We start from the raw sequence: 27,778 nt of genomic DNA on the forward strand, positions 1-27,778 counted from the left end.
TTTGTTATTGAAAATGGGATCATTTTCTTTATTTCTTTTTCTAATACTTCATTGTTAGTGTATAGAAATGCTACTGATTTTTGCATGTTAATTTTGTATCCTAAAACTTTACTGAATTCCTTGATTAGATCAAACAGTTTTTTTTTGCAAAGTCTTTAGGATTTTCTGTATTTAAAAATATGTCATCTGCAATTAGAGATAATTTCACTTCTTCTTTTCCAGTGCTGAAGCCTTTTATTTCTTTTTCTTGCTTTATTGCTCTGGCTAAGACTTCAGTACTATGTTGAATAGGAGTGATGGGAGTAAGCATCCTTGTCTTTTTACTGCCTTTTCTTGTCTTAGACTGATTGTTTATATTTTCTTGTCTAATTTTTCTCCCTTTTAATTTGGAAGTTGTACTTTCTCTAATTCAAAAATTTTTGACATAGTAATGATAACATGGATACTTAATTTATTAAAGTCTAAGTTTAACTTGTATCTTTACCTCATCCTAAATAATACAAGAGCCCTGGAATACAGTTTGATTTCATTTACCTTCCTTTCCTTGTTAATGTGGCTGTTATTAAAATTTTAATTTTTCCTTTTTAAAATCTCCCAAGGTGATGTAATTGCTTTTTATATTCTTTTAAAATCATGGTAAAATATATGTACTATAATATTTATTATTATAATCACTTGTAAGTGCTCAATTCAGAGGCATTAACACATTCACAATGTTATGTAACCATCACTATTATCTATATTTCAAACTTTTTCATTATCCCTAACATAAACTCCATAGCCATTAAACAGCAATACACCATTCCCCCTACTCCCTATTCCCTGGTAAACTATACTTTACTTTCTGTATTAGTGAATTTGCCTATTCTAGGTACCTCATATAAATGGAACTAAACAACATGTGTCCTTCTGTGTCTGGCTTATTTTACTAAGCATAATCTTTTCAATGTCTATTCATATTGTAGCATATATCAAAATTTCATTTCTTTTTATGGCTGGATAGTATTACCTTGTATGTATATACCAGCTTTTTTTACCTATTCATCTGTCAGAGGACATGGGTTATTTCTACCTTTTAGCTGTTGTGAATAATGATGCTATAAACGTGAGTATACAAATATCTGTTCTAATGTCTTTTTCCATTGGTCACATGGTAGTTCTATCTTTGGCTATCTGAGGAACCACCAAACTGTTTTCCACAGTAGTTTCACCATTTTGTATTCCTACCTAAATGCATGAGGGTTCCAATTTCTCTACCTTCTTACCAATATTTGTTGTTTTCTGTTTTTCTATATTATAGGCATCCTCGTAGCTGTGAAGTGCTATCTCTTTGTGGTTTTGATTTGCATTTATCTAATGACTAATGATATTGAACATTTTTCATGTGTTTATTGGACATTTATAGATCTTCTTTAATAGAGAAATGTCTATTCATGTACTCTGACCATTTTTGAATTGGATTGTTTGTTTTTTTTGTTGTTTCCATTGTTCAGTTGTAGGAATTATTTATATATTCTAGAAGTTAATCACTTGTCAGGTATTTGTATTTTTTTTTCCCATTCTGTAGGTTGTCTTTGTGCTTTATAGATAATGTTCTTTGATACACAAAAGTTCTTAATTTCTGTAAACATCAGATCTAGTTGGCGTATTGTGTTGTGCAATGTCTCTATTTCCTTAAATGTCTTCTGTCTAGTTGTTCTATTATTGAGAATGGGGTATTAAAGTCTCCAATTATTATTATAGAACTGTCTTTTTCTCCATTCAATTTTGTCAACTTTTGCTTCATATATTTTGAGGGTTTTTACTAGTTGCATAAAAATTCTATGGTTTTTTAATCATCAATGTGTGTTTACAGTAACTCCTATATTTCTAGTTTAAGCACTCTTCATTATTCTTGCTTTTGGAAATACCATCTGGTACAGTTTTCTTTCTTCCTAAAGAACGTCCTTTAGAATTTTCTTTAGTAAAGCTATTATGGTGGTGGCATACTTTTGCAGTGTTTTTTTAAAATCTGAGAATATATTTTCCACTTGTATACTTATCTCTGTGTTTCTTTGTAATTATTTCTAAACTTTTTATTCTGAAATAATCATAGATTTACAGAAAGTTTCAGATAATAGTGTTCTCTTTTATCCTTCATGCAACTGCCCTAATGGTTGCATCTTACATAATTATAGTACAAATCAAAGCTAGGATTTTGATGATTGCAGAATATGTGTGTTTGTGTGTGTGTGTGTAGTTAGTTTCATGTCATTTTATCATATGTGTAGATTTGTACAACCACTACAGCAATTGAGATACCATAACAACAAAGATCTCCCTCATGCTATCCCTTATAGTCATACCTCCTTCCCCAACAGTTCCTAACCCTGGAAATCATTTATTTCTTCTCCATTTCTAAAATTTGTTTTTCAAGACTGTTACATGTTAAACTATTTATATTCAATGTAATTACTGATATGTGAGAGCTTAAGTGTTCCATTTTATTTTTTGTTTGTTTTGTTTGTTTTTTTCATGGTTGTATATTCCTTTTTCCTATCTTTCTGTGGGTTACTTAAATTTTTTCAGAATTGTATCTTTTTGAACTCTTGCCAGTTCCTCTCCCTTTATCCCTTCATGTGAATGTTCTTTGGCTACCTTAGTGGAAACATAGATCAATTTCCTCCTTATCCTCTGAATCACAGTGAAATAAGATGATTTACCTTTTAGGTTTATGCAATTAAAATACCCGTTCAGGTATGTGAAACATCAGTGCCTGATAGTGACTTCTGAGTGCTTTAGAAGAGTCATGTTTGAATGCCAGTTGATGGGGATAGGGTGAAAATCAGACATGCAGATACAGCTCAGGTTTCTTGGGGAACAAGGTATAGAGAAAACCAAGTCTGATATAAGGAAAATTGCACAATTTAGAGTAGTATTGCTATGGAGATGATTTCCACAAGCTAGGAGAAGTAGAAAGTTAAGGTTATTACATGGATCATTCAGAAGAGCAAAGTGTGTGCTTTTTTGGAAGCAAAAAAATCTTCAAAACTCTCTCTTCACTTCAATTGATGTTTAGCAGATGCTCCAATGTAATAATTGGCTTTGGAGTTATTGGAAGAGGTATGGGAAATGGCCTAGGCAATCCCTGACTCCATACTCAACTCCTCCATCTTTCCCTCCCTTCTCCCTTCCAGCAAAATAGACACTTATAGCCAGCATCAGAGTCACTCAGTGGTCTCAACAGTGATTGCTGTTTCTGAGGTTGCCCTGCAGTTGAGAGCAGTCACCTTTGCTGGTGATACCAATAAAAGCCAAATACTGTTTCTGTGGGCTTGAAAAATTATGCTTGTTTCATGTTCAGTGGTCTAAAAAAATCTATTTCTGATTTTCTTCAACAAAATCTAGTTCTTCCTTCAATGATTTTGCAAAACAAAAAATTAAATTTTCTTGAAAATATTTTTTAAAAAAGAATTGTTGGGAGGTAATACAAGATTTTTGTTTTCCAATAAAAAAAAAAGTTTATTTGAGAACAAGAGGAAGCTTTTGCACATCTGACAAGGTAGACGTGTTTGGATAACAGACGCCATCCGTATTTCAGCTCTACCAATATTGCCACAAATGGAACATATTTTTTTCTAACAAAGATATGGACATAGTAAAGGACTATGACTAAAAGAGTCAAAGGAAAGGTGAGGCCCCACAGCTTATCCCTTAGACTGATTCATGACATAGGATTTAAATCGAACAATCCAGTCTCCTAATGCAGTGGTTGTCAACTTGGTTTCTTATCAGAATGCCAGGGACTCTTCAAAAGAATATCCCCAATACGAGGCTGTACCCGAGTCAGAGTCTTGGGGAGTGGGACCCAGGCACTGGTATTTTTGTAAGCATCCCAGGTGATTCCAGTGTGCAGCCAAGGTGGATGGCCGCTGCTCCAGAGGCAGGTAACAACCGTCAACGGGTTCCTCAGCCCATCCACCCTGAGAGGAAGGGGCATTTGCTGGGCATCGCGGCCTCTCGGTGATCCTGTCATTCACTTTGCTCAAGGACTCCAGGCGTTATCAGCTTTGGGTACAATTTAGAGCCTTTCCATTTGCCTTAGTGATTTTTAGAGCAATATTTAATCAGGCAAATACCATCAAAGACAGAAAAGATGGAAAAAGAAATTTCTGTAAGGCATGATATGAATAAGTAAGTGAAAAAACAATCTCAAGTTTAAAAGTGAAGGATGAGAAGTCAAAGCCTGTGAAATTTTATTTATACAAAAGAATAAAAATACCTATTTTAAAAGGATTGATTTAAACTTATGTTTTTCAGCTTTTCCTGTTCCTTGAACATGAAACTGCTTCCAACTCAAAAAGATTTAAGATAGGTAATTATTAAACAAACACTCTTTACCTTCTCTCTGCAAAAAAAACAGAAAGCCAAGTCCCCATTTTATTTATGGTAAACCAAATTATTTTCAGTTAAGAATATTGGCAACTGCACGAAACAGATTATCAGATATGTCAGCAGGAAGGTATGAGCTGTACAATGGCATTACAAAAAGTCCCCAAAGAAAATAAGATGGCAAAAACAATCATAGAAAAATGATAAAACACAAACAAAATAAGAAAACGCCAGATATTTACAGCCTCCCTCTGAAATGTGACTTGTTCTACGTTCAGCATAAAACAAACCTAGAGAACATTTCTCGATGCGCATCACAGATGAAGCTGGTGCCAGCCGGTTTGACGGGGGAGACATTGGTTCCAAGAAGGGAGAAATGCACAGTTAGCAACTTGCTGGAATTAAAACAATGTCTTGGGTCTTCCTGCAATTGTTACTGAAAATGACACAAAGTAAATGCTCCGATATGGTCTTACAGAAATGACTTGTTTGTCACCACATTTCAGAACAAACTACTCAGAGTCACAGGCACCGGGTCTGGGAAAGCAGAGATGGATGGTCACGCAGCCAGGTGAGGGGTGTTTATCTTTGTGAGGTCGGAGGAGGGAAGCAGGGCTCTATAGCCTGGATGCTTCTGCACTAATGAGTCTTCTAATAATCAGCTCGTGGTTTCTTGTCTAACTTCAGATCAATCCTGTGCCGGTTTTTATTCTTTCGTTTTTTATGACTGCTATGATGACTCCCTGAGGAAGTAGAAGAAGCAGCCTTCTGAGGTTTCACTCCCTGCACAGATCCATCCAGATCCTCAGGGTCCTCCTGGCTAGGCTTATTTTCCTGATTGTGGAAGTCTGGAGAAGTATCATTTTCCATCCCACTTCCTGGCTCCCTCTTTTCAATGAGCTCGTCCTGAACTCCTGCCAATGCACTTACTGCAGCTGCTGAAGTAACTGAGGATTTACTGAAGAGCCGCTCTGCTTCCTTAAACTTCCGGTTCCTTCTATCGTTTTTGCTATTGGAGTTTTTTTGGTTGGTCAGATACCGATCCCAGCCACGAATAATGTTGCCATACATCTGAGTGTCTTCCAGGTAGCTTCCTTCAAAAGCATAGATCTGTCTCTCCAAGTTTGCCAGTGTTTCCGCCAGCTCCTGCTTCCACTTCACGAGCTCTGCCAGCTCCTGCCGGGTGTCTGGGATCTGCGGCGGCGCCGCCTTGTTGTGCATTGCCATGTTGTGCTGAGGCAGGCGGTGGCGGCACCAGGCTGGGGGTGGTAATACAAGATTAACGTTAGAGAAAGAAATTTCAAAGAAGGTGAAATTGAAAAAGACCAAAAAAAAAAAAAAAAAAAAGGAAGAACTCTATCAACAGCTATAGTCATAGCACTAGATAGATTTTAACTAAGTTAAACCTGAGTTTTTAATGGATTTTCCATAGTTTCAATTTTTCTTTTAATTTAGTTTTTATAACAAAACATCATTTCCCTTATTTTACTTTATAAGGAAAAACTAATTCACTTTTTAAATATTCATATTTAAAGTTTTCTTTTTCCTTTCAGATAACAATCATAATGCCAACAACTTAGACTCCCAGGGTATCTTTGGGTCTTCACTGATGACCAGTTGACCAACTATTATAAAGATCTATGTCAATAGTTCTCAGTGTTCAGCAGAGACTGAGGGTTTGTATGCACATCTCTCTTCCACTTGAGACTCCCCAGGGCTGTTGGCCCACACTTTGTTTGGTTTGAGTGGATGGAAATTTCCAAGAAGGTGTCAATACATGTGTACATCCCCTTTTATGAATCTATTGCATGGTTCTGTGTTTTTTAATATGATGGTTCTATTGACAGTGGTCATCACCATCAATTATACATGAACAATAAGGTCAGAGGGAGGTGGCCAACATGGCTGATTAGGAAGACCCTGAGATCACCTCCTCCCAAGGGCACATCAAAATTAAAACTATTTACAAAGAAACTATCAATGAGAATGACCTAAAGACTAGTAGAAAACATCTTCTACCACTAAAGATATAAAAAGGGAACCACAAAGAGAAGTGTAGGAGAGGTGGAGACATGGTATAGTCAAGACTCACACCCCCAAGTAGACTACTCACATACAGGAGGATAATCACAATTGCAGAGGTTATCCCCAAAGAGTGAGGGGTCTGAGTCCTACATCAGGCTCCCCAGCCTGGGGAATCCTGCAATGGGAAGGTGATACCCACCAAACTTTGGCTTTGAAGGCCAGCAGGGCTTACTGAAGGAGAACCAGAGAGCTGTAGGAAACAGAATCTCCAATCTTAAAGCATGCACAAAAAATCTTACATGTTCCAAGACCCATGGCAGAAGCAGTAATTTGAAAGGAGCCTGAGTCCTTTCACACTTGCTTATCTTAGAGAGCCTCTCAAAGAGACAGGAGGCAACTGGAACTCATCCTGGTGACATAGATGCAGGCAGCTCCTACTTTGGGGAACTTGTTCTACCATGAGGACACTGCTGCTGGCAAGCACCATTTCAGAATCCTCCCTATAGATTTTTAGTGCTGGGGCCTGGTCACATCCACCAACCTGTCAGCACCAGTCCAAGCAGCTAGCTGGGCAGGGACACAGCGCTCGAATTGTACTAAGTACATGCCTATCAATAATTACTTTAGGCAAGGGAGGGGGCTGGCACAGCTGAAGACTGCAGCAGAGTAGGTGAAGTGTGGGAGTCAGCAGGACAAGCTGGTGTGCCAAGTCAGCACTCCCTCCCTCCCCTTACCCTTCAGGGGTGGGGAATTTAAAAAATATTAATAGTTACTTTATTTTTTTAAATTTATTTGGGTATAGTTGCTTCAAAATGTTGTGCTAGTTTCTGCTGTACAGTGAAATGAATCAGCCATACATATACACATATCCCTTCCCTTCTGGATTTCCCTCCCATCTATATCATCACAGAGCATCGAGTAGAGTTCCCCATGCTATACAGCAGGCTCTCACTAGTTATCTATGCCATACATAGCAGTGTATATATGTCAATCCCAATCTCCCAATTCACCCTACCCCTCCTTCACCCACTTGGTGTCCATACGTTTGTTCTCTACATCTGTGTCTCTATTTCTGCTTTGCAAATAGGTTCATCTGTACCATTTTTCTAGATTCCACATACATGTGTTAATATACAATATTTGTTTTTCTCTTTCTGACTTACTTCACTCTGTATGACAGTCTCTATGTCCATCCACATCTTTACAAATGACCCAATTTTGTTCCATTAACAATTCATCTCTTTATAGACATTTAGGTTGCTTCTATGTCCTGGTTATTGTAAATATTGCTGCAATGAACATTGGGGTGCATGTGTCTTTTTGAATTATGGTTTTCTCAGAGTATATGTCCAGTAGTGGCATTAATGGGTCATATGGTAGTTCTATTTTTAGTTTTTTAAGGAAGCTCCATACTGTTCTCCATAGTGGCTGAATCAGTTTACATTCCCACCAACAGTTCAAGAGGGTTTCCTTCTCTCCACACCCTCTCCAGCATTTACTGTTTGTAGATTTTTTGATGATGGCCATTCTGACCAGTGTGAGGTGATACCTCTTGTAGTTTTGATTTGCATTCCTCTAATAATTAGTGATGTTGAATATCTTTTCATGTGCCTCTTGATCATCAGTATGTCTTCTTGGAGAAATGTCTATTTAAGTTTCTGCCCACTTTTTGATTGGGTTGTTTGTTTTTTGGATATTGAGCTGCATGAGCTGTTTGTAAATTTTGGAGACAAATCCCTTGATTGCAAATCCATTGTTTGCAAATTTTTCTCTTATTCTGTGGGTTGTCTTTTCATTTTGTTTATGATTTCCTTTGCTGTGTAAAAGCTTTTAAGTTTAATTGGGTCCTGTTTGTTTATTTTTGGTTTTTTTTTCATTACTCTAGGAGGTGGGTCAAAAAAGATCAGTTGTGATTTACGTCAAAGAGTGTTCTTCCTATGTTTTCCTCTAAGAGTTTTATAGTGTCTGGTCTTACATTTAGGTCTTTAATCCATTTTGGGTTTATTTTTGGGTACGGTGTTAGGGAGTGTTCTAATTTCATTCTTTTACATGTAGCTGTCCAGTTTTCCCAGCTCCACTTATTGAAGAGACTGTCTTTTCGCCATTGTATATTCTTGTCTCCTTTGTCAAAGATAAGGTGACCATATGTGTGTGTGTTTAACTCTGGGCTTTCTATCCTGTTCCATTGATCTATATTTCTGTTTTTGTGCCAGTACCATACTGTCTTGATTACTGTAGCTTTATAGTATAGTCTGAAGTCAGGGAACCTGATTCCTTCAGCTCCGTTTTTCTTTCTCAAGACTGCTTTGGCTATTCGGGGTCTTTTGTGTTTCCATACAAATTGTAAAGTTTTTTGTTCTAATTCTGTGAAAAATGCCATTGGTAATTTGACAGGGATTGCATTGAATCTGTAGATTGCTTTGGGTAGATTTGCATTTTCACAATATTAATTCTTCCAATAAAAGAACATGGTATATCTCTCCATCTGTTTGTGTCATCTTTGATTTCTTTCATCGGTGTCATGTAGTTTTCTGAGTACAGGTCTTTTGTCACCTTAGGTAGGTTTGTTCCTAGGTATTTGATTCTTTTTGGTACAATGGTATATGGGATTGTTTCCTTGATTTCTCTTTCTGATCTTTCATTGTTAGTGTATAGGACTGCAAGAGCTTACTTTGTATTAATTTTGTATCCTGCAACTTTACCAAATTCATTGATCAGCTCTAGTAATTTAGGATTTTCTACATATAGGATCATGTCATCTGCAAACAGTGACAGTTTTACTTTTTCGTTTCTAATTTAGATTCCTTTTATTTCTTTTTCTTCTCTGATTGCCATGGCTAGGACTTCCAAAACTATGTAGAATAATAGTAGTAAGAGTGGACACCCTTGTTTTGTTCCTGATCTTAGAGGAAATGCTTTCAGTTTTTCACCATTAAGAATGATGTTTGCTATGGGTTTGTCATATATAGCCTTTATTATGTTGAGGTAGGTTCCCTCTATGCCCACTTTCTAAAGAGTTTTTATCATAAATCAGTGTTGAATTTCATCAAAAACTTTTTCTACATCTATTGAGATGATCATATGGTTTTTATTCTTCAATTTGTTGATATAGAGTACCACATTGATTGATTTGCATATATTGAAGAATCCTTGCACCCCTGGAATAAATCCCACTTGATCATGGTGTATGATTCTTTTACTGTGTTGTTGGATTCTATTTGCTAGTATTTTGTTGAGGACTTTTACATCTATGTCCATCAGTGATATTTGCCTATAATTTTCTTTTTGTGATGTTTTTGGCTGGCTTTGGTATTAGGGTGATGGTGGCCTCATAGAATGAGCTTGGGAGTGTTCCTTCCTCTGCAATTTTTTGGAAGATTTTGAGAAAGATGTGTGTTAACTCTTCTCTAAATATTTGATAGAATTTGCCTGTGAGGCCATCTGGTCCTGGAATTTTGTTTGTTGGAAGATTTTTAATGACAATTTCAATTTTATTACTTGTGATTTGTCTATTTATATTTTCTGTTTCTTCCTGGTTCAGTCCTGGAAAATTATATCTTTCTAAGAATTTGTCCATTTCTTCCAGGTTGTGTATTCTCTCGACATATAGTTTTTTTACGGTAGTCTCTTATGATCCCTTGTATCTGTGGTGTCTGTTGTAATTTCTCCTTTCTCATTTCTAATTTTATTGATTTGAATCCTCTCCATTTTTTTCCTGATGAGTCTGCCTAAAGGTTTATCAATTTCGTTTATCTTCTCAAAGAGCCAGGTTTTAGTTTCATTGATTTTTGCTATTGTTTTCTTTGTTTCTATTTCATTTTTTCTGCTCTGATTTTTATGCTTTCTTTCCTTCTACTCACTTTGGGGATTTTTTTTTTATTGTTGTTGTTGTTATTCTTTCTCTAGTTGCTTTAGGTGTAAGATTAGGTTGTTTATTTGAGATTTTTCTTGTTTCTTGAGGTAGAATTGTATTGTTATAAACTTCCCACTTAGAGCTGCTTTTTCTGCATCCCATAGTTTTTGGGTCATCATGTTTACATTGTCATTTGTTTCTATGTATTTTTTAATTTCTTCTTTGATTTCTTCAGTGATAACTTGGTTATTTAATAGCATATTGTTTAGCCTCCATGTATTTGTATTTTTTACAATTTTTTTCCTGTAATTGATTTCTAATCTCATAGTGCTGTGCTTGGAAAAGATGCTTGATATGATTTCAGTATTCTTAAATTTGCCAAGGATTGATTTCTAACCCAAGATGTGACAATGTTCCTGGACAATGTTCCGTGTGAACTTGAGAAGAAAGTGTATTCTGCTGCTTGTGGATAGAATGTCCTATAAGTGTCAATTAATTCTATCTGGTCTTTTGTGTCATTTCAAGCTTATGTTTCCTTATTAATTTTCTGTCTGGATGATCTGTTCATTGGTCTAAGTGGGGTGTTAAAGTCCCCCAGTACAATTGTGTTACTGTTGATTTTGCTTTTACGGCTGTTAACATTTGCCTTATGTATTCAAATGCTCCTATGTTGGGTGCATAAATATTTACAATTGTTATATCTTTTTCTTGGATTGATCCCTTGATCATTATGTAGTGTCCTTCCTTGTCTCTTGTAACAGGCTTTGTTTTAATGTCTATTTTGTCTTTTATGAGTATTGCTACTCCAGCTTTATTTTGATTTCCATTTGCATGGAACATCTTTTTTCATCCCCTCACTTTCAATCTGTATGTGTCCCTAGGTCTGAAGTGGGTCTCTTTAGACAGCATATATACAGGTCTTGTTTTTGTATCCATTCAGCCAGTCTGTAGCTTTGGTTGGAGCATTTAATCCATTTACATTTAAGGTAATTATCAATATGTATGTCCCTATTGCCATTTTCTTAATTGTTTTGGGTTTGTTTTTGAAGGTTTTTTTCTTCTCTTGTGTTTTTCTCACCTAGAGAATTTCCTTTAGCATTTGTTGTAAAGCTGGTTTGGTGGTGCTGAATTCTCTTAACTTTTGCTGGTCTGTAAAATTTTTATTTCTCCATCAAATCTGAATGAGATCCTTGTTGGGTAAAGTAATTTTAGTTGTAGATTTTTCCCTTTCATCACTTTAAATATATCCTGCCATTCCTTCTGGCCTGCAGAGTTTCTGCTGAAAAATCTGCAGATAATCTTATGGGGATTCCCTTGTGTGTTATTTTTTGTTTTCCCCTTGCTGCTTTTAATATTTTTCTTTGGATTTAATTTTTGTTAGTTTGATTAATATATGTCTTGGCGTGTTTCTCCTTGGGTTTATCCTGAGTGAGACTCTCTGCACTTCCTGGACTTGGGTGGCTATTTCCTTTCCCATGTTAAGGAGGTTTTCAACTATAATCTCTTCATATATTTTCTCAGAACGTTTCTCTTTCTCTTCTTCTTCTGGGACCCCAATAATTTGAATGTTGGTGCATTTAATGTTGTCCCAGACGTCTCTGAGACTGTCTTCATTTCTTTTCATTATTTTTTTCTTTATTCTGCTCCTCAGCAGGTATTTCCACCATTCTGTGTTCCAGCTCACTATTCATTTTTCTGCCTCAGTTATTCTGCCATTGATTCCTTCTAGTGTAGTTTTCATTTCAGTTGTTGTGTTGTTCATCTCTGCATGTTTGTTCTTTAGTTCTTCTAGTTCCTTGTTAAACATTTCTTGTATTTTCTCAATCCATGCCTCCTTCTATTTCCGAGATTTTGGATCATCTTTACTATCATTACTTTGATTTCTTTTTCAGGTAGGTTACCTATTTACTCTTCATTTATTTGTTCTTGTAGGTTTTTACCTTGCTCCTTTGTCTGTAACATATTTTTTGTCATCTCATTTTTTAAAATGGCTTAGGTTGTGTTCCTGTCTTCCAGGTTGTTTGGCCTGAGGCCTCCAGCACTGGAGTTTGCAAGCAGTTGGGTGGAGCTGGGTCTTGGTGCCAAACTGAGAACCTTGGGAGAGCTCACACTGATTAATATTCCCTGGTGTCTGAGGTTCTCTGTTAGTCCAGTGGCTTGGACTCAGCACTTCCACCACAGGTGCTCAGGCCTGACCCCTGGCCTGGGAACCAAGACCCAGCAAGCTGCAACAGCATGGCAAAAAATAAACAGAGAGACAACAAACAAAAAAGAGGAGGACAATCACAAAGAATAAAAAATAAAATAAAATTAGGAAAATAAAAAATACATTAGAAAAAATAAATAAAAATGAAACAACAACAACAAAAAAACAGATCCACAGCAGCAAAAAATAAAAAATACATAAATACATAAAATGAAAAATAAAATTAAAAGATAAGAATAAAAAAATAAAACAATAAAAAAAGAAAAAAGGGCTTCCCTGGTGGCGCAGTGGTTGAGAGTCTGCCTGCCAATGCAGGGGACACGGGTTCGAGCCCTGGTCTGGGAGGATCCCACATGCCGTGGAGCAACTGGGCCCGTGAGCCACAATTGCTGAGCCTGTGCGTCTGGCGCCTGTGCTCCGGGACGGGAGGGGCCGCGATGGTGAGAGGCCCGCACACCGCGATGAGGAGTGGCCCCACTTGCCACGGCTGGAGAGAGCCCTCGCACAGAAACAAAGACCCAACACAGCCAAAATTAAATAAATAAATAAAAAAGCGTCTTTCCTTCTGCCCCATTAAAAAAAAAAAAAAAAAAAAAAAGAAAAAAAATGAAAACTTCCCTGGTGTCTCCACTGTCTGTGTCCTTCCCCCAAAGTGAGCTACAGCCAATCCCTGCCTCCCCAGTAGGCACTCTAAGACCTCTAGGTAGGTCTCTGTACCCGCTGTGGCAGCCCCATTTCTGTGCATGTTCCTCTCACGTGTCTGCTCCTGAAGCTGGCCTGGTGCACCCATGTCTGCGCAGGCCAGCTGGGGAACAGACCTCCATGGGTATGCCCACAGGGACCAGTGCAGTCTTAGGAGGTCTTGGGGGCATGGCACTTGGCTGGCCTGGATCCGCACAGCCAAAGGAGGTCCTGTCAGGGGTGGCACTCAGGCTGTCAGGATCCATGTGGCCCTCAGAGGCTTTGGTGGGGTTTGTGCTCAGGACTGGGACCTGCACAGGCAGAAAAGGCTTTAGCAGAGGTGGGGCTCAGGCCTGAGACCCATGCAGTGGAGGGAGTCCTTGGGGGGCCCAGGCCAGGGACCTGCTTGGCTAGAGGGGGCTCTGGGGAAGGGCTTAAGCCCAGGACCCTAGCAGGCTCACTAGGGCCTGAGCAGGTGAGGGAGACCCCAGCCATATTCCCCTCTGATCCCCCTATCCCCTGAAGGCCTCTCTCCACCCCTGCTGATCCCCTTTCTGTGAGTGGGCCCCTCTGAGTGTGGGAACCTCTCTTCTTCCCCAGCCCCCCTCAGGGACACTGGTCCCATCCTACCTCCACTTTTCTTCCCTGCTCCTTCCTGTCACATTCTACCTGGTCACACAAGGATTCCTACTGTCCCCTTAGGGGTCTGAGGACCACCCACCCAGCATCCAGTAGGTGCTTTGTGAGAATTGCTCTGATGCATTCCCACAGCACCTGTGAGGAGATGTAAACTCCACATCCTCATACTCTGCCATATTGACTCCCAATAATAGTTACTTTAAATGTAAGTGGACTAAAGACACTACTCAGAAGACATAGAGTGATTGACTGGATACAAAAACAAGACCCATATATATGCTGCCAAGAAGAGACTCACTTTAGATCTAAAGAAACACACAGACTAAATGTGAGACAATGAAAAAAGGTATTCCAAGCAAATAAAAATGAAAAGAAAGCCACAGTAGCAATACTTATAATCAGACAAAATATACTTTAAAACAAAGACTATTACAAGAGACAAAGAAGGACACTACATACTGATCAAGGGATCAATCCAAGAAGAAGATATAACAATTGTAATTATATGCACCCAACATAGGAGCACCTCAATATATAAGGCAAATATTAGTGGACATAAAAGGAGAAATTGACAGTAACACAAAAATAGGGAGCATTAACACCACATTTACATCAATGGACAGATTATCCAGACAGAAAATCAACAAGGAAACACTGGCCCGAAATGACACATTAGACCAAATGGACTAGATATAGATATAGACATAGACATAGATATTGATATAGATATATAGAGAGAACATTCTATCCAAAAGCAGCAGAATACATATTCTTTTGAAGTACACAAGAAACATTCTCCAGGATAGATCACATGCTAGGCTACAAAACGTCTCAGTAATTTAAGATTTAAATTATACCAAACATCTTTTCTGACCACAATGCTATGAGACTAGAAATCATCCACAGGAAAAAACTGCAAAAAAAAGACAAACACATGGACGGTAAACAGTATGCTACTAAACAACCAATGATGCACTGAAGAAATCAAAGAAGAAATTAAAAATACCTGGAGACAAATGAAAATGAAAACACAATGTTCCAGAAAATGCAATTTTAAGAGGGACATTTATAGCAATACTAGCTTATGTCAGGCAACAAGAATATTCTCAAATAAACAACCTTATCTTATACCTAAAGGAACTAGAAAAAGAAGAACAAACAAAAACCAAAGTTAGTAGAAGGAAAGAAATCATAAAGATCAGAGAAGAAGCAAATAAAATGGAGACTTAAAAACCAATTTAAAAAATCAATTAAACTAAGAGCTGCTTCTTTTAAAAGATAGGGGAAAAAATCGAAAACCTTTCACCAGACTACTCATCCATAAAAAAAAGAGAGAGGGCCCAAATTAATAAATTCAGAAATGAAAAAGAAGTTACAACTGACACCACAGAAATACAATGGATCATAAATCATTACTATAAAAAGTTATATGCCAATAAAAATGGACAACCTAGAAGAAGTGAACAAATTCCTAGAAAGGTACAATCTCCCAAAACTGAATTGGAAAGAAATAGAAAATATGAATAGACAAATTACCAGTAGTGAAATTGAATCCATAATTTAAAATCTCCCAACAAACATAATTCTAGGACCAGATGGTTTCACAGGTGAATTATGTGGAACACTTAGAGAAGAATTAATGCCTATCCTTCTCAAACCATTCCAAAAAATTGCTGGGAAAACAATACTTGCAAACTAATTCTATGAGGTCAGCATCACCCTGATACAAAAAACAAAGATACCACACACACACACAAAAATTAGAAGCCAATATCACTGATGAACTTAGATGCAAAATCCTCAACAAAATATTAGCAAACCAAATTTAACAATACTTTAAAAAGGTTAAACACCATGATCAAGTGGTATTTATTCCAGGGATGCAAGGATGGTTCAATATCCACAAATCAATCTATGTGATATACCACATTAACAAACTGAAGAATAAAAATCACATGATCATCTCAATAGAGGCAGAAAAAGCTTTTGACAAAATTCAACATCCATTATGGTAAAAAATCCCAGAAAATGGGTATAGAAGGAACATACCTCAACATAATAAAGGCCATATATGACAAGTTTACACACAACCATACTCAATCATGGAAAGCTGAAAGCATTCCCTCTAAGATCAGGAACAAGACAAGGATACCCACTATTGCCATTTTTATTCAATGTAGTATTGGAAATTGCAGGCACAACAATCAAACAAAAAAAGAAAAAGAAATAAAAGAAATCCAAATTGGAAAAGACAAAATTTTCACTGTTTACAGATGAGCTGATACTTATGTAGAAAATTATAAAGACACCACCAAAAAACTACTAGAGTTCATCACTGAAATTAGTAAAGTTGCAGGATATAAAATTAATATAAAGAAATCTGTTGTGCATTATACACTAACAATGAACTATCAGAAAGAGAAATTAAGATAACAATCTCATTTACAATTGTATCTAAAAGAATAAAATACCTAAGAATAAATTTAACCTGGGAGGTTAATGACTTTCATTCACAAATTTATAAGACTTTGATGAAAGAAACGAAAGATGACAGTAATATATGGCTATACCACGTTCATGGATGGGAAGGACTAATATTGTTAAAATGACCATGCTACCCAAGGCAATCTACAAATTCAATTCAATCCCTATCAAAATATAAGTGACATTTCCACACCACTGGAACAAATATACAATTTGTATGGAAACACAAAAGACTCTGAATATCCAAAATAATCTTGAGGAAAAAAGAATAAATCTGGGAGCATCATGCCTCCTGATTTCAAACTTTATTAAAAAGCTACAGTCATCAAAACAATATGATACTGGCACAAAAACAGACACATAGATTAATGGAACAGAATAGAGAGCCCAGAAATGAATGGACACTTATATGCTAAATAAATCTATGACAAAGGAGGCAAGAATATACAATGGGGAAAATACAGTCTTTTCAATAAATGGTGTTGGGAAATCCATATGGCTGATGCAAAGAATCAAACTATTTTCTCACACTACATACAAAAGTGAACAAAAAATGGGATAAAGACTTAAATGTAAGACCCAAAACCATAAAACTTCTAGAAGAAAACAGTCAGTATGCTCTTTGACGCCAGTCTTAACAATATGTTTTTGGATATGTCTCCTCAGGCAAGGGACACCAAAGCAAAAATAAACAAATAAGACCACATCAAAATAAAAACCTTCTTGCACGGCAAAGGAAATGATTAACAAAAAAGTATGCCTACCGAATGGAGAAGGTACTTGCAAACAATATATCTGTTAAGGGGTTAATATGAGAAATACATAAAAATTCATACAACTAAACATCAAAAAACCAAACAACCCCATTGAAAAATGGGCAGAGGAGCTAAATAGACATTTTTTCAAAGAAGACATACAGATTACCAACAGACATATGAAAAGATGCTCAACATCGCAAATCGTCATGGAAATGCAAATCAAAACCACAATGAGATATCACCTCACATGTGTCAGGATGGTTTTTATCAAAGGACAACAAAATAACAAGTGTTGGTGAGGATGTAGAGAAAAGGGAACATTCATCCACTGTTGGTGGGAATATAAATTGGTGCAGCCATTATTGGAAAAACAGTATGAAGGTTCATCAAAAAATTAAAAATAAAACTACCATATGATCCAGCATTTCCAATCCCGGGTATTTATATGGAGAAAATGAAAAAACACTAATTTGAAGATATGTACACACCTATGTTCATTGCACCATTATTTACAATAGCCAAGACATGGAAGCAGCCTAAGTGCCTATCGATAGATGAATGGATATAGAAGATGTGGTATATATATTGGGTGTACACACACACACACACACACACACACACACACACACACACAGAGAAAATGGAATATTACTCAACCATAAAAAAGAATTAAGTCTTGCCTTTTGCAACAATATGGATGGACCTTGAGGGTATTATGCTAAGTGAAATAAGTCAGAGAAGACAAATACCATATGACTCCTCTTATATGTGGAATCTGAAAAAAAATAATGAACAAACATAACAAAACAGATACAGAGAACAAACAGATGGTTGCCAGAGGACAGAGTTGTGAGGGAATGAGAGAAATAGTTGAGGGAGATTAAGAGGTACAAACTTCCCATTACAAAATAAATGAGTCACAGACACGAAAAGTACTGTGTGGGGAATAAGTCAATAATTATGTAATATCTTTGTATGGTGGCAGATGGTAACATAGAGGAGCAAAATTTGCCACTCCAAAATGTTTCTTTGTCATGTGCATTATAATGAACTGAAAAATATCAGGACCCAAAAGATTTAGGAGGAAATTTTGAACCTCCTCTTCACTGCCTAAAGAATGTAGATGGAAGGCCTGTTCCAGGAAGTGCTATCACCACAGATAACTATACTGTGAGCTAGGTTTGTAAATAGGGAGGAACATAGCAGACTCTGTTAAAATTCCTCTCTGTGTCCCATTGTCTCTGCATGGCCCAGCAAACGTTGTTTATAAAGCATTTGTTTTCATCTTCATGTCAATTGCTTCCCTCCCACTTCGAGGTCCTAAACCACTACCCCCAACATCCTCTTTTTTCTTTTTAGCTGAAGATAATATTTACAGTATGTGTTTCAGCTGTTTTGGTGAGTTACTCAGTTTTCTTGCATCTTTCCCATGTATACATGTTATTAAATTTTTATTTAATTTCTCCTGTTTATCTGTCTCATGCCAGTTTAATTTTTAGACAAACCAGAAGAACCTAAAAGGGTAGAGTAAAATTTCTTCCTTCTCAAGAGTAACTAGACTTATCATGGTGATCATTCTGAAATGTATAGGAATAGTGAATCACTATGTTTTGCCCAAGGAACAAACATAGAGTTGTAGGTCAATTATATTTCAGAACAACAAACAAACTCATTGGGAATGAGATCAGGTTTGTGGTTATCAGAGCTGGGAGGTTGGGGGAGGGGAAAATGGATGAAGATAATCAAAAGGTACAAACTTCAAGTTATAAGAAAAATAAGTACTAGGAATGCAATGTACAACATGATAAATATAATTAACACTGTAGTGTGTTATATATGAAAGTCGTTAAGAGAGTAAATCTTAAAATTTATCATCACAAGGAAAAAAATTTTTTTCTGTTTCTTTAATTTTGTATCTATATGAGATGATAGATGTTCACTAAAATTACTGTGGTAATTATTTCATAATGTATGTAAGTCAAATCATGATGCTGTACACTTTAAACTTATACAGTGTTGTACGTCATTATTTCTTAATAAAACTGGAAGAAAAAATAAAGTAAATATATATATACACATATATAGTATGAATAAAATTTCTCCCCCGATGTACATTCAAAAATTACAAGTATAGTTCTTTGATTAAATGCTCCAACCATGACTTTTGATGCCAATCACAGAAAGAAATGAGAAGGTATTGCTAAATAAACAGTTTCTTTACAGTGTTCTGTGATGACACATTTTGATAAAGATATTTATTACAATATAAATTTGAAAATATAACAGTATATCTTGATTGACTTTATTCTACTATTGATTATAAGGAGCTTTATTATATACAAGTGAAGATCTAGCAGTTTTACCAAAATTTTTCCTTAGAAAATGTGAAACATCATTATTTTTTATTATAAGAGTTTTACTTCTTAGATAAGCAGAACATATAGCCAAGTGTCATGTTATTGCTGCTTTATGAGTCTATTTACATTCTTCCAAAAAAGTATAGTTTAATATTGTTTAACTTCAAGCCTCATAAGACATTAGATAAGTCAATTACTTTTCACACACTTTTGCTAAACGAAACCTAATTTTACACATATATGTCATTTTAGAATATTTCAAGGAGATCTACAAGCAGGATATTTTTTAAATGGAAGCAATACATGCACATGAAAAATCATTCAAATACTTTGATAAGCAAAAAATGAAAACAAAAAGCATGTTTTTTTCCTTCCACAGGCCCTGGTCCTGCTCTTTAGGGGGAAGCAATTTTTACCACTTTCTTGTTTTATTATATACTATTCCTTTGAACTCTAAATAATGCTTTATAATCACCTAATTTGTTTGATCAATTTTAAATCAGTTTTACTTCTTATGAATGATAGAGAATATGGTTCATTTATCCCAGTTTCTTCTCCTAAAAGTACATTTCTATTTGTTCTTTTAAAAAGTTTTTTAAAAGTTCTTTTCTTTTACTTTCAGTAGATAATATGCATTCTGTGCTTAATATTACACATAAATAATATATTGTCTGTCCATTTTGTGCAACATTGCTTTTCTCAGTAGGATGTGGACATTAGTGCTCAACTTACCTCCTTTGCAACATTCTCTATCATGGTTTTCAACTTTTAGCAAATATAGTTTGATGTTTATATGGTCACTTTATGTGATTTACATCCTCTTTTGTAGGGTCAGTATCCTGTTTTTCTCCATCATGAATCCCCTCAGGGTGCACAGTTTGGGGTGCCTGCAGTGGCTGCTGGCTTGATGGCTGCATCATCCTTTGTTTACTGATATAGCAGGCAACATTTTTCATTCACAGTGCTTCTCTTTGGTCTTAAATTCAACTAATGTTTGGGAGTCATTTTATGACCAATTTTGTCCCATGGTGCTAAGAAGTCTCATTCCTAGATCAGGTGAAGATTCTGTTGATAGGCTACTCAATGTGTTTTTTTTTTTTTTTTTTTGATTAAGTCTTGTTGATAATCTAAAATTCTCTGGATTGCCTGTCTTATTGTCTATTATGGTCCAGGAAGTGTCTTCCCATGTTGCTTCTTCACATATGTAGAATTGCACTATTACAATTCTTCTATGTATAGTTATGTATATATGATCAAATGTCTTTTTTTTTTTAATCAGTCATCAGTTTTATACACATCATTGTATACATGTCAATCCCAATCTCCCAATTCAGCACACCACCATCCCCACCCCACTGCGGTTTTCCCCCCTTGGTGTCCATACGTTTGTTCTCTACATCTGTGTCTCAACTTCTGCCCTGCAAACTGGTTCATCTGTACCATTTTTCTAGGTTCCACATACATGTGTTAATATACGATATTTGTTTTTCTCTTTCTGACTTACTTCACTCTGTATGACAGTCTCTAGATCCATCCACCTCTCAACAAATAACCCAATTTCGTTCCTTTTTATGGCTGAGTAATATTCCATTGTATATATGTACCACCACTTCTTTATCCATTCATCTGTCGATGGGCATTTAGGTTGCTTCCATGACCTGGCTATTGTAAATAGTGATGCAATGAACATTGGGATGCATGTGTCTTTCTGAATTACAGTTTTCTCTGGGTATATGCCCAATAGTGGGATTGCTGGATCATATGGTAATTCTATTTTTAGTTTTTTAAGGAACCTCCATATTGTTCTCTATAGTGGCTGTATGAATTTACATTCCCACCAACAGTGCAAGAGGGTTCCCGTTTCTCCACACCCTCTCCAGCATTTGTTGTTTGTAGATTTTCTGATGATGCCCATTCTAACTGGTGTGAGGTGATACCTCATTGTAGTTTTGATTTGCATTTCTCTAATAATTAGTGATGTTGAGCAGCTTTTCATGTGCTTCTTGGCCATCTGTATGTCTTCTTTGGAGAAATGTCTATTTAGGTCTTCTGCCCATTTTTGGATTGGGTTGTTTGTTTCTTTAATATTGAGCTGAATGAGCTGTTTATATATTTCGGAGATTAATCCTTTGTCTGTTGATTCATTTGCAAATATTCTCTCCCATTCTGAGGGTTGTCTTTTCATCTTGTTTATGGTTTCCTTTGCTGTGCAAAAGCTTCGAAGTTTCATTAGGTCCCATTTGTTTATTTTTGTTTTTATTTCCATTACTCTAGGAGGTGGATCAAAAAAGATCTTGCTGTGATTTATGTCAAAGAGTGTTCTTCCTATGTGTTTCTCTAAGAGTTTTATAGTGTCTGGTCTTACATTTAGGTCTCAAATCCATTTTGAGTTTATTTTTGTGTATGGTGTTAGGGAGTATTCTAATTTCATTCTTTTACATGTAGCTGTCCAGTTTTCCCAGCAGCACTTATTGAAGAGACTGTCTTTTCTCCATTGTATATCTTTGCCTCCTTTGTCATAGATTAGTTGACCATAGGTGCGTGGGTTTATCTCTGGGCTTTCTATCTTGTGTCTCAAAACTTTTATCCATCATTAATTTTGTTGAGACCCAGTTACACATTGGGTAATGTAAGAGATGATCTTATAAACTAGACAGAATAAGTAATATAACTAGTAACATTAATAAGGTCATAGTACAGCAAAGAGAGACACAAAGCATAAGCAATTTGGAAACAGAGGACAAATTAAAACAATGATTAGTATAACTAGTTGTAATCTGGTTGTAATAAACCATCAAGTCCACAGGGGAGCCAGCTGGAGAAGTCAAATTCTGGAAGAATCAGGTAGAGAGAAAAAGATAAATGTTTAATCTTCATTTACAAAGGTGTATTTTATCAACTTGTAAGTCATAGTGTAAGAGAAAATGTTTTCTGAAAAACAAAGATTTAAAACTAGTATATTTCAGAAAAAGTCATAAAATTATAAATCGTATTTATCAGTTAGTTCAGGTCCATGTACTTAATTCCTGATGATCTGGATGAAGTTGTCCGGTTTTCCATTAGAGTTTTGTAATTTCTTACCTGGTTCAGTGGTATGATCTAAAAATTATCAGAAACATATTTGTCATAAAGTCCTTTTTATAAATCTTCTCGAAGATCTTTATTTTATAAAAACATCAGAGTAAAACCATAATTGTCTATAAATGACAAGACTTAAAATGGCATGATTAAAGATCTGATTACAATGCAATTGACAAGATACTTGGATATTTCTGTGACATATAACATTTTAAGATAATATCTAGAATTGTGACTAATAACATTATACCAGTATACTAATAACATTATATGTTATATTCCATATAAATTTTGGAATATCTATATTAATGACATTTGTCCATAAAATGTAACCCAAGGTTCACCTCCAATCATTTGACAATGCTTCTCAAGTAATTTAACATACCAAAAAGCCTAAGTAGTTTAATATTCCTCTCTGAGATGTCTCAGGGTTCCTTTGAAGCATCCCAAAGTTAGCTGGCGGTCAAAAGAGCTTTAGTTAAAATTTGATATTTGGGAAGTTTGTCAAAAATATCAAAAAGGTTTCAGAACACTTGGTCAAATAGGATCCTAGGTCACTGTGAAACAATACTTATTCACTTAACCAAAGTGACAAAAGATTTCAAAAACAAATACAGATCACTTAAAGACAAAGAAACTCACACAGTTTGTTACCAAAAGCAGTATTCCAAGAAAACTTTGTGTTCTTGACAGAGAGAGAAACCAAATCCAGTCTTGTACCATCCTACTTTTAATGACAAAATCCATTTACCTAATTAAATTTAATCTAATCCCAGCTTGACCATGTACAAAACTCCTTTTTCAGGGCTCCCTTTCAGGATAACTTTCTGTGTCCATATTAGTTTGTCCCTTATTTTTCCATCCAAAACAACTAGCTCTAGGACAAAATCATTCTTTCCTCTTAACATATTTTCATTCCTCGTGTCTTTTTTTTTTTTTTTTTGCCAAAAACACACATCCTACTTCCTTGTATACTGCAATGTTTCTGTTAATAGCTCTAGTAGTTCTAATTATGTATTAAAATTTTAACCCTTAATACCTTAATCTCTAGTGAAAATCAACAAGCAGCAAGTAATTGTTAACTGTTTATCATACCAGCTTTTCCTGGTTGGCAAATTTAGGATTATTCCATAGCCTCTAGAAACATACACTTTATAATTTCTTTCTTCTGTGTGTTACAAGGCATGCATCTAACAAACCTAAATATCTTTATGTTCCCTCTCATATGGAGACAAAAGTAGATAAATTTAGACTTATTTAGTAATTAATGTTGTAGTATTTTATCTTATTTGAAATGACCTGGATATTCAGTGAATTCCCATCATTTAACTTAACTTAGCAAATTCATTGCCAAAAATCTGGGGAAACTATTTTAGATAGATGTAACCCCAAATTTAATTATTCCTAAAGAGTTCACTCAAAAGTTATTATTTCATTTACCTTTCTTTTATAACTTATAAAATATCATCATACCAAATTAATTTTATTGCTGACAAACTCTGTAACAGAAATAACATGAGCACATTGACCTTCAGTAAACGTAGGTACAATAAAAGTAAGACATGTCTATATTGATAAAACCAGTAAGCTTAAGCTAACTTTAATACCAGATGTTAATTTAGTATTGAATATTTCCTAATCATGTGAACCTGAAATTTATTCTGGGTGATTTCTTTCATATTTAGAAATATTTCGTTTGTAAGCTCTTACTTTTAAGTCAATTAAATAGAGCTCTTTTATAAATTGAATTTTGGTAATATTTTCCAGAGGTAACACATTGCATATAATGTACACACAGACAAGTAAAGAGACAAAACTAGAGATTTCATAGCTTCACTTTAAAAACTTAGTTATGAATCAGATACTAAAATATAAACTTACAAGTTATAAGAGTGGGAATAAGATAAATTTATTTGCCTAGAAGACTAAGGCTTTACTATTTGTGGAAAAGACTTAATGTGTTCTTGAAAAACTTAAGGAGGTTATGAGTTAGATTTTTGACTGAGGGAGACTTTCCAGTGGCTTGAGTTTTACTTTATTTTACTTTTTAATATTTTAATGCAAATTTCATTTTATTTTATTTATTTTTAAAATTTAATTTTTATTGGAGTACAGTTGATTTACAACGTTGAATCAGTTTCAGGTGTACGGCAAAGTGAATCAGTTATACATATACATATACCCACTCTTTTATAGATTCTTTTCCATATAGATCATTAGAGAGTATTGAGTAGAGTTCTCTGTGCTATACAGAAGGTCCTTATTAGTTATCCATGTTATATATAGTAGTGTGTATATGTCAATCCCAATTTCCCAATTTATCTCTCCCTGTCCTTTCTCCCCTGGTAACCATAGGTTTTTTTCTACATCTGTGGCTTTATTTCTGTTTTGTAAATAAGTTTATTTGTACCTTTTTTTTTAGATTCCACATATAAGTGATATCATATGATATATTTCTTTCTCTGAATGACTTCACTAAGTATGACAATGCCTAGGTCCATCCATGTTGTTGCAAATGTCATTATTTCTTTCTTTTTTATGGCTGAGCACTATTCCATTCTATATGTGCACCACATCTTTTTTATCCATTCCTCTGTTGATGGACATTAAGGTTGCTTCCATGTTCTGGCTATCGTGAATAGTGCTGCAATGAACATTGGGATACAGGTATCTTTCCGAATTATGGTTTTCTCCAGATATATGCCCAGGAGTGGGAGTGCTGGATCATATGGTAGCTCTATTTTTAGTTTTTAAGGAATCTCAATACTGTTTTCCATAGTGACTGCACCAATGTACATTCTCACCAACAGTGTAGGAGGGTTCCCTTTCCTCCACAGTCTCTCCAGCATTTATTCTTTGTAGACTTTTTATGAGGGCCACTCTGAGCAATGTGAGGTTATACTTCATTGTAGTTTTGATTTGCATTTCTCTAATAATTAGTGATGTTGAATATCTTTTCATGTGTTTGTTGGCCATCTGTATGTCTTCTTTGGAGAAATGTCTATTTAGATCTTCTGTCCATTTTTTGATTGGGTTGTTTGTTTTTTGATATTGAGCTGCATATACTGTTTGTATATTTTGGAGATTAATCCCTTGTTGGTTGCTTCATTTGCAAATATTTTCTCCCATTCTGAGGGTTGTCTTTTGTTTTGTTTATTGTTTTCTTTCCTGTGCAAAAGCTTTTAAGTTTAATCAGGTCCTAATGTTTATGTTTGCTTTTATTTTCATTACTCTAGGAGGTGGGTCAAAAAGGATCTTGCTGCTATTTATGTCAGAGAGTGTTCTTCCTATATTTTCCTCTAAGAGTTTTATAGTATCTGACCTTACATTTAGGTCTTTAGTCCACTTTGAGCTTATTTTTATATATGGTGTTAGGGAATGTTCCAATTTCATTCTTTTACATGTAGCTGTCCAGTTTTCCCAGCACCACTTATTGAAGAGACTACCTTTTCCCCATTGAATATTTTTGGCTTCTTTGTCATACGTTACGTGACCAAAGGTTCATGGGTTTATCTCTGGACTTTCTATCCTGTTCCATTGATCTATATTTCTGTTTCTGTGACAGTACCATACTGTCTTGATTAGTGTAGCTTTGTAGTCTGAAGACAGGGAGCCTGATTCCTCCAGCTCCGTTTTTTTCTCAAGATTGCTTTGGCTATTCAGGGACTTTTGTGTTTCCATACAAACTGTAAAATTTTCTGTTCTAGTTCTGTGAAAACTGCCATTGATAATTTGATAGGGATTGCATTGAATATGTAGATTGCTTTGGGTAGATTTGCATTTTCACAATATTGATTCTTCCAATCAAAGAACATGGTATACCTCTCCATCTGTTTGTGTCATCTTTGATTTCTTTCATCAGTATCTTATAGTTTTCTGAGTACAGGTCATTTGCCTCCTTAGGTAGGTGTATCACTAGGTATTTTATTCTTTTTGATGTGATGGTAAATGGGATTGTTTCCTTAATTTCTCTTTCTGATCTTTCATTGTTAGTGTACAGGAATGTAAGAGATTCTGTGCATTAATTTTGTATCCTACAAATTTACCAAATTCACTGATAACTCTAGTAGTTTTCTGGTGTCATATTTAGGATTTTCTATGTATAGGATCATGTCATCCGCAGACAGTGACAGTTTTACTTTTTCATTTCCAGTTTGGATTCCTTTTATTTCTTTTTCTTCTCTGATTGCCATGGCTGGGACTTCAAAACTATGGTGAATAAAAGTGGTGAGGGTGGCCATCCTTGTCTGCTTCCTGATCTTAAAGGAAATGCTTTCAGGTTTTCACCATTGAGAATGATGTTTACTGTATGTTTGTCATATGGCCTTTATTATGTTGAGGTAGGTTCCCCCTATGCTCACTTTCTGGAGAGTTTTTATCATAAGCTGGTGTTGAATTTTGCCAAAATCTTTTTCTGCATCTATTCAGATGATCATATGGGGGTTTTTTTGTTTGTTTTTTAAATATCTTTATTGGAGTATAATTGCTCTACAATGTTGTGTTAGTTTCTGCTGTACAACAAAGTGAGTCAGCTATATGTTTACATATATCCCCATATCCCCTCCCTCTTGTGCCTCCTTCCCACCGTCCCTATCCCACCCTTCTACGTCGTTACAAAGCATTGAGCTGATATCCTTGTGCTATGCAGCAGCTTCCCACTAGCCATCCATTTTACATTTGGTAGTATATATATGTCAATGCTACTCTCTCACTTCATCCCAGCCTCCCCTTCCCCTCCCCACCCCCATGTCTTCAAGTCCATTCTCTACATCTGTGTCTTTATTCCTGCCCTGCCACTGGGTTCATCAGTACCATTTTTTTTATATTTCATATACGTGTGTTAGCATCCGGTATCTGTTTTTCTCTTTCTTACTTACTTCACTCTGTATGACAGACTCTAGGTCCATCCACCTCACTACAAATAACTCAATTTTGTTTCTTGATATGGCTGAGTACTATTCCATTGTATATATGTACCACATCTTCTTTATCCAATCATCTGTCAATGGACAGTTTGGGTTGCTTCCATGTCCTGGCTATTGTAAATAGTTCTGCAATGAACATTGTGGTACATGTATCTTTTTGAATTATGGTTTTCTCTGGGTATATGTCCAGTAGTGGGATTGCTGGGTCATATGGTAGCTCTATTTGTAGTTTTTTAAGGAAACTCCATACTGTTTTCCATAATGGCTGTATCAATTTACATTCCCACCAACAGTGCAGGTGGGTACCCTTTTCTCCACACCCTCTCCAGCATTTATTGTCTGTAGATATTTTTTTGATGATGGCCATTCTGACCGGTTTGAGGTGATACCTCATTGTGGTT

The 27,778-nt window shown here is 35.7% G+C and overlaps 1 pseudogene across 1 annotated transcript; it reads right to left on the minus strand.

Moving 5' to 3' along the window:
* Positions 1 to 4,211: 4,211 nt before the first annotated feature.
* LOC309664596 (chromatin modification-related protein MEAF6 pseudogene) lies at positions 4,212 to 6,819 on the minus strand (annotated as a pseudogene). The gene has a single exon. The product of its transcript is annotated as a chromatin modification-related protein MEAF6 pseudogene (transcript).
* Between the last annotated feature and the right edge of the window lie 20,959 nt (positions 6,820 to 27,778).

The sequence above is a fragment of the Balaenoptera physalus genome (genome assembly GCF_965194825.1).
Source record: "Balaenoptera physalus genome assembly, chromosome: 7".
NCBI classification, from domain to species: Eukaryota; Metazoa; Chordata; class Mammalia; order Artiodactyla; family Balaenopteridae; genus Balaenoptera; species Balaenoptera physalus.